The 6,645-nt window shown below is 38.3% G+C and overlaps 1 protein-coding gene across 1 annotated transcript in view; it reads left to right on the top strand.

Annotated features, from left to right (window-relative positions):
• The window catches only part of ankrd50l (ankyrin repeat domain 50-like), a 368,466-nt gene that overhangs the window by 41,095 nt on the left and 320,726 nt on the right, over positions 1–6,645 (top strand). The window lies entirely within an intron of this gene.

Below are 6,645 nucleotides of genomic sequence, written 5' to 3'. Positions count from 1 at the left end.
AAGTGTTTGTTCTTCACCTCCAGACCAGTGAATATGAGCGGTACCACTGGCCTACAGCCTCTAAGGAGCGCTGCAAATTATGTGAGTATGCATTATAAGTCTGCATCTCTGGTGTGTAGGTTGTATTTAATAATTTTTTTTTAGGTTTTTGCCATGTTATTAAACAAATATTGATTTTGAACTGCTCCAGATGATGTAGGTGGCACAGTTGCGGTTGTATTTAGAGGTTTGGACCTTGCTTTAGTAAAATTTTATTCACCCTCCATATGTGAAATGCCTATCTGTAATGCCACGCGTTGTTATACTGCGCTTTTGAATAGTATTAATGGTATGGTTTAATTGTGATGTGATGGTGGTGTTATTAAGAGGTGGATTAAGTCGGGTAAGTCCTCACTGAAGGCCCAAGTACCAAATGCATCAGGGTCCTTCTCTGCTGGCCCAAACACTCAGCAGACTCATCAGAATCACTGACTTACGTTTTGATATATTATATACACGAACATGTATTAAATTATTTCAAATAGTCTATTCTTTTTAATTTAATAGCTTTTCTCTCGGTTACACTGCTTCCAGGAGTGTATGTTTATGTTGGAGTTTTAGTCCAATCCTATTTCAATCATCAGGTGTTGGCACTGTGCAGGCACCTGTATCTTAAAAAAATTGACAGTGAAGCTGTTACTTTAACCATCAGATTTCACAGATTTTGCAGCCATCTAGCAGGTGTACAATAACTTGGGCATTTTCACATTCTATGATTGAATGGTCAAAGAGCGCAACCGGCACAAGGTCAAATATATTAGTGTGGACTTAATAGTTGTTTTTTCATTCCACATTTGCTGACAGAGAAGAAGAAATAGATTTTTTCATAGACATACTTACAAGACCATTTTCAAAATGGAATATTCAAGAGATCGCAAGGCTCAAACAGTTCATACCAATTCTTAAGCTTTTCCAAGAATTAGTTCATACTGGTGTTTGCTTTCCTGTTGAGTCTCCACTAATTTGCCAGGAAAAACATAATCACTGGAGTTTTAATGGTTGGAGAACTTAAATATTGTGCTACAAAAATGCATTAAAAAACCCAATTAGACTGTATTTCAATAATAGGGTTAAAATTGATTATTTTGCTAGAGATGAACTATGCATGTTGTGCAGCTGTGGCTGCAGTAAAAGGAGAATTGTGTGAATTGGGTTTCTTGTTATAGTAATGTTATTCATTCTCACTGCAAGAGATACCTGACTGTGATGCAGTGCTCTGTTACACTGAGTTTATCAAAAATATTGATGGTTTCCATAGCTGTGTCAGCATAACAATGGTATTAAAAAGTCTATTAGTCATAACCCTGTATTGAATAGAATGTATTTAAGTAAAAAACAACCAGTTTATGCAACTTATACAATAACTAATTCAGTGTAATGTTCTTAAACGCATTATATGGCCAAAGGTTTGTTGACACCTGACCATTGCTCTAATTTGGAAGCGCACAAGTATATAAAATGTCTTTGTATGATGTAGCATTTTGCTATCACTGCCCTCCGGCACAAAGCCCTGACTGACTTAAGCCCCTATGAACACCTTAGGTGTTTATTTAAACACATATGAAACTACAGGCCTCCATTCTTAATATCAGTACCCAATCTTTCTAATACACTTGTGACTAAATTAGCACAAATCCATTCGTTATTCCACTGAACATTAGGTGCCACTCAGATGATGATGATGGGTTCCCTCTTGAGTCTGGTTCCTCTCAAGATTTCTTCCTTTTGCCATCTCTGGTACTTTTTTCTTGCCACAGTCCCTACCAACTTGCTCATTAGGGACAAACTTACACTTATGAAGAATAATCTTATGAATTCTTTATTTCCACATTATCTGTGTAAAGCTGCTTTAAGACAATGTCCATTGTTAAAAGTGCTTTACAAATAAAAATGAATTAAATTGAATTTAAATCCTTGCCATCAAAATGTAAGGGAAACTTTCCTAAAAGCATGGCGGTCATTACAGCAGGCAAAGAGGGGGCCATCATTAGTATTTATATCCAAGGTTTTAGAAGCACATGTGTATTTTGTAGTACATTATCTAAATTGTGTCCCCTCTTCTCGCTCTATCTCTCTTTGCCTCCCTCTCTTCTCTCTCTCTCTCTCTCTCTCTCTCTCTCTCTCTCTCTCTCTCTCTCTCTCTCTCTCTCTCTCTCTCTCTGTGTCACCCTCTCTCTCTCTCTCTCTCTCTCTCTCTCTCTCTCTCTCTCTCTCTCTCTCTCACTCACTCTCACCCTCTCTCTCTCTCTCTTTCTCTCTCTCTCTCTCTCTCTCTCTCTCTCTCTCTCTCTCTCTCTCTCTCTCTCTCTCACTCTCACCCCCCCCCCCTCTCTCTCTCTTTCTCTCTTTCTGTGTATTTTATGACATTCTAATTTCTAGACATTAGTGATAAAGTAGCTGGTGTTTAGTAACTCTCATAGATCCTTGTGTTTTTGGGTGAGTTTGTGTGAGTTGCTGGAATGTTTGTGCTCGTTGTTAAAAGTTCATCATGAGGCTTTGGGGCCATTTCCAGGCTGATGCTTAAAACAACATATGGGTCATCAAGGATGACCCCCTCACACCAGCCAACCCCTCCCCCTTATCTTACACAGTTACAACTTACATAGTTAACATATTTGTTTAGGTACAAACAGCACAAAGTACAAAAAACAAACAGGATTTGACATTTTTATTTGCAAATAGTATGAAGAAGTAGTTTTTTTAGTAACCATGACTGCTTGATTTTTTTTTATTTTTATCAAAGGTTATATTGTTGTAGTATTGAAGCCATGCCTACTTGAGACTTAAGCAATAACAAACCGAACAGGAGAAAAGGAAGGAAAGAGGCCTCAGTATAGAGGGAAATGTGGATTATGAGTAAAAAATAATAGTTTACCCTCAACCCACCTCCCAGCAAGATGGTATGAATCTATTAATACATTCTTGTGGGTGAGTCAGGCCCAGAGTGGGCCAGTGTGGAAGGAAAAGGAGGAAAACATTGAGTTGATGGAAAAACTTGTTTCTGTTCCACCTGTCAACCAGACAGTCACAAACAATGGCCACCTGCTGGGTTCTGCATGGCACAGAACAAATAAAAATCACCATGACCTGCCACAGGCAAGCATTCCATGTAAAAAGGGATTTTATGGCTCAGTTCTTGAATGATTATTAAAGATCTGCTGCACACATGTCAGATTGAGAAATGCTGATAAGAGTGTTGTTTCCACCTCTACTTTGTTTCCAAATTCATCCTTCCAAAACATCTTTGTGTCACATTTCCTGTTGTTTTTTTGTGGATATGAGCCATTTGCTAATTTTATTTTGCTTTTATTTTTCAGGCTGGACAATTAAGGGGTTTTCAGCATACTTGCTTCCATACCCTCAAGACAACATGGTATGTATTTGCAAGTTTCTTTAAAGCCAAATCTCAAAAACACATCTAATCCACTAACAGGAAAACAATGTAATTCTGTAGCCACACCCCAGGGTCCTGCGGAAGGACATCCAGCAGCTTAAGTAGAATCTAAATCTTACCACAACAAGGCTTATTATTTTCTAGAAAACAGTTTCATTCAGTTTTACAGATGTCTTTCATCATACTATTGGAGTAACCTTGATAGTAATCCTCTTAAAATTTCCATACAGACTTGAAAATGATTAGAAGCTTGTAATTCTAGAGAAGGAGCACCATCTTGTGGTTATACTAAAAAAAACAATGTAATCCAAGAACCAAAACACATAGAAGTTGTAATTTCCTATATAATCATAAACTCGACAATGCTGATATATTTGTATTCTTTGTGTGAGTATATAAGCTAAGTTTTAGTGCAGTCAGTGAACTCAGCCATTTGTATTGGTATAATGAAACAATTGAAATATATTTTAATGGAAATAGCAGTGGCTCAGGACTACAGATATTGCATTTAATCACCTATCACTGCACACTGTCACAATGATTTACTGTAATGAATAGTCATTCGGTGCAACCCAGATGAGAATAGATTTTAAATCTGGGTCTTATAAAGGTTTCTTCCCCACACCATTTAACACTGGCTTGATCATCAGGGACAAACTTACAAATACAAGGAACAAACTTATACATTATGTTATTACCGTTTTTTTTTATTAATTCTTTGTAAAGCAGCTTTGAGGCAATGTCTATTTGTCAAACCTTTTTTTAAACTTTTATAAAACATACTTTTATAGCGCTCTTTGATATTAAATTGAGGACAATTCCAAAATACAACTGTTTTAATAGAGATAATATAAATTAATGAGGATTTACATTGTGTTTAATTTTCAGCTCGGAAACACCAATCAGGCATAACATTATGACCACCTGTCTAATATTGTGTTGGTCCCCTTTTTGCTGCCAAAACAGTTCTGACCCATCGAGCATTAACAGCATTACATTTTTCAGCATTTTGAGCTACAGGAGCTCGTCTGTTGGATCCAGCCTTTGCTTCCCATGTGAATCAATTAGCTTCGGCCCATGACCCTGTCGCCGGTTTACCACTGTTCCTGCCTTGGAGCATTTTTGATAGATACTGACCACTGCATAACAGGAACATCCCACAAGAGCTGTTTTGGAGATGCTCTGACCCAGTCGTCTAGACATCACAATTTGGCCCTTTTCAAACTCACTTAAATCCTTATGCTTTCCCATTATTCCTGCTTCAATTTTTCATGTCAATTTTGAGGACAAAATGTTCACTTGCTGCCTAAAATATCCTACTCACTTACAGGTGCCATGATGAAGAGATAATCAGTGTTTTCACTTCACCAGTCATAACGTTAGAATGTTTTGCCTAATTGCTGTATATCACTATTACACACCACTTCGCAGTTCTAGTCTCGGGTTTTTTTTTTATTTTTGATGCAATTTATTTCTGCTTTCTCCTGTAATGCATGACTCAGGTCAGCCCACCAACATTTCCTGAATGTGCTGACAGGACTGTTAGAGCACAGCTGTAATCATCAAAGTGAGCAGTTAGCCGTACTGCGAAGGAAAACAAGTGTATGTTTATGTCTAGTAAGACTTTTATGCTATTGTTGCGTATATATTTGGGTAGCATAACCCTTGGTAGCATTGCAACCGCACGGTTCCCCATTTCGATCCTTAGCTCTGGTTGCCTGAGTTTTTGTGCATGCGCTCCTTGTGTCTGTGTAGGGTTCTCCAGAGTCTTTTCACCTTCCAAATCATGGCAATAGGTAGATTTTTTACTCTAAAGTTCCCAGTGTTTGTCAGTGATTTTGTCTGTGTGTGTGTGTGTGTGTGTGTGTGTGTGTGGGGGGGGGGGGGGGGGGGGGGGGGCATGGTGCCCTGTAATGGCCTGCCATTCCATCCACATTTGGATTCATAGTTTGGATTTAGTTCCATCATTGTTGTGTAGCAGAAAATTGCTAGAAACTTTTATTTCAGCTCCATATCCATTATCATGAGGTCAGGGCGACATGGAGGCACTCACACCTGCTCTCGAAAATCTCTGCACACTACTGAGACCAGTCTGTCCTCAACACTCATCCTCTTCTGTTAATCCACCGTGTGTGTGTGTGTGTGTGTGTGTGTGTTTGTGTGTGTGTGTGTGTGTGTGTGTGTGAAATACCTTGAAGGAACCCAGCAGATTTTTGTCCCCTCTGAAAGCTGTGACAGGGGTAACATTGTACAAAATTGTTGTACCACATACTGGCCTCTATTTCTAAATAAATCACCCCCGGTTGTGTGTGTGTGTGTGTGTGTGTGTGTGTGTGTGTGTGTGTGTGTGTGTGTGTGTGTTTGCCATTGTATTTAATATGGCACATTTGTAGTGTAGTGTGGTGAATTAATGACTGCTGTGGTTACTTAATGAAAATGTAGTCCATTTTGGAGGCATATCAATGAATCCACACCACAATTGAGTGTTATAAAGATTGCTAGCTCTATAATGACACGAAAATCAAAAACAACCCATTAAAATTAAATATATATACAAAAATCATGTCGATGTTCATTTCTCACTGATGATCAATAGATTCAAAATGTGCGAGTGGAGTTCAGTTTATAGTGTAGTACCATTTTATTAGAAAACACATCTATTAGTTTGGAACTGTAGCTTTAAAACGTGTTCAACACAGGAAACTGTGAGGATGTACGGGGGCCTTGCACCTGCACAAGTCTCTGTTTTTTTTTTTTACCAAAACAGCACATGAGGGAGGGGGATAAGAGGAGCCTCGGATAGACAGCTTAAAAACAACAAGGCCCCTGAAACACATTTGACATCTCTCCCACACCTCTCAGTTAAGCTTCAAGAAGTGGATGAACATGGTGAAGTTTATACAAAACATTCCAGCTCAGTTTCTTGATGTATAAATTAAAAAAAAAAATCACACAGGCCCTGGAAATTTTGTAAAGTGTTTTGTACAAGCACTTCTTTGAAATGCATATATACCAACATTCCCAGTTTCTCTGAGCTGATTCTAGAAAAGCTTTTGTAAAGAAGGAGTCTATGGAAAAGTAACCAAGGTCATTGATACAACTATATATAATATATACTATGAGATCAACTGCTGTTGAGAATGAAAGGTCGGATTTCAAGCAACAGTCTCACGTATGTGCTTCATAGCCAGACATTATCTCAGTAATAGCAC

Source organism: Silurus aristotelis, assembly GCF_946808225.1.
Source record: "Silurus aristotelis genome assembly, chromosome: 3".
Lineage (NCBI taxonomy): Eukaryota > Metazoa > Chordata > Actinopteri > Siluriformes > Siluridae > Silurus > Silurus aristotelis.
The sequence above is the reverse complement of the archived record's forward strand: the minus strand, read 5'-3'. Positions and strand labels throughout refer to the sequence as shown.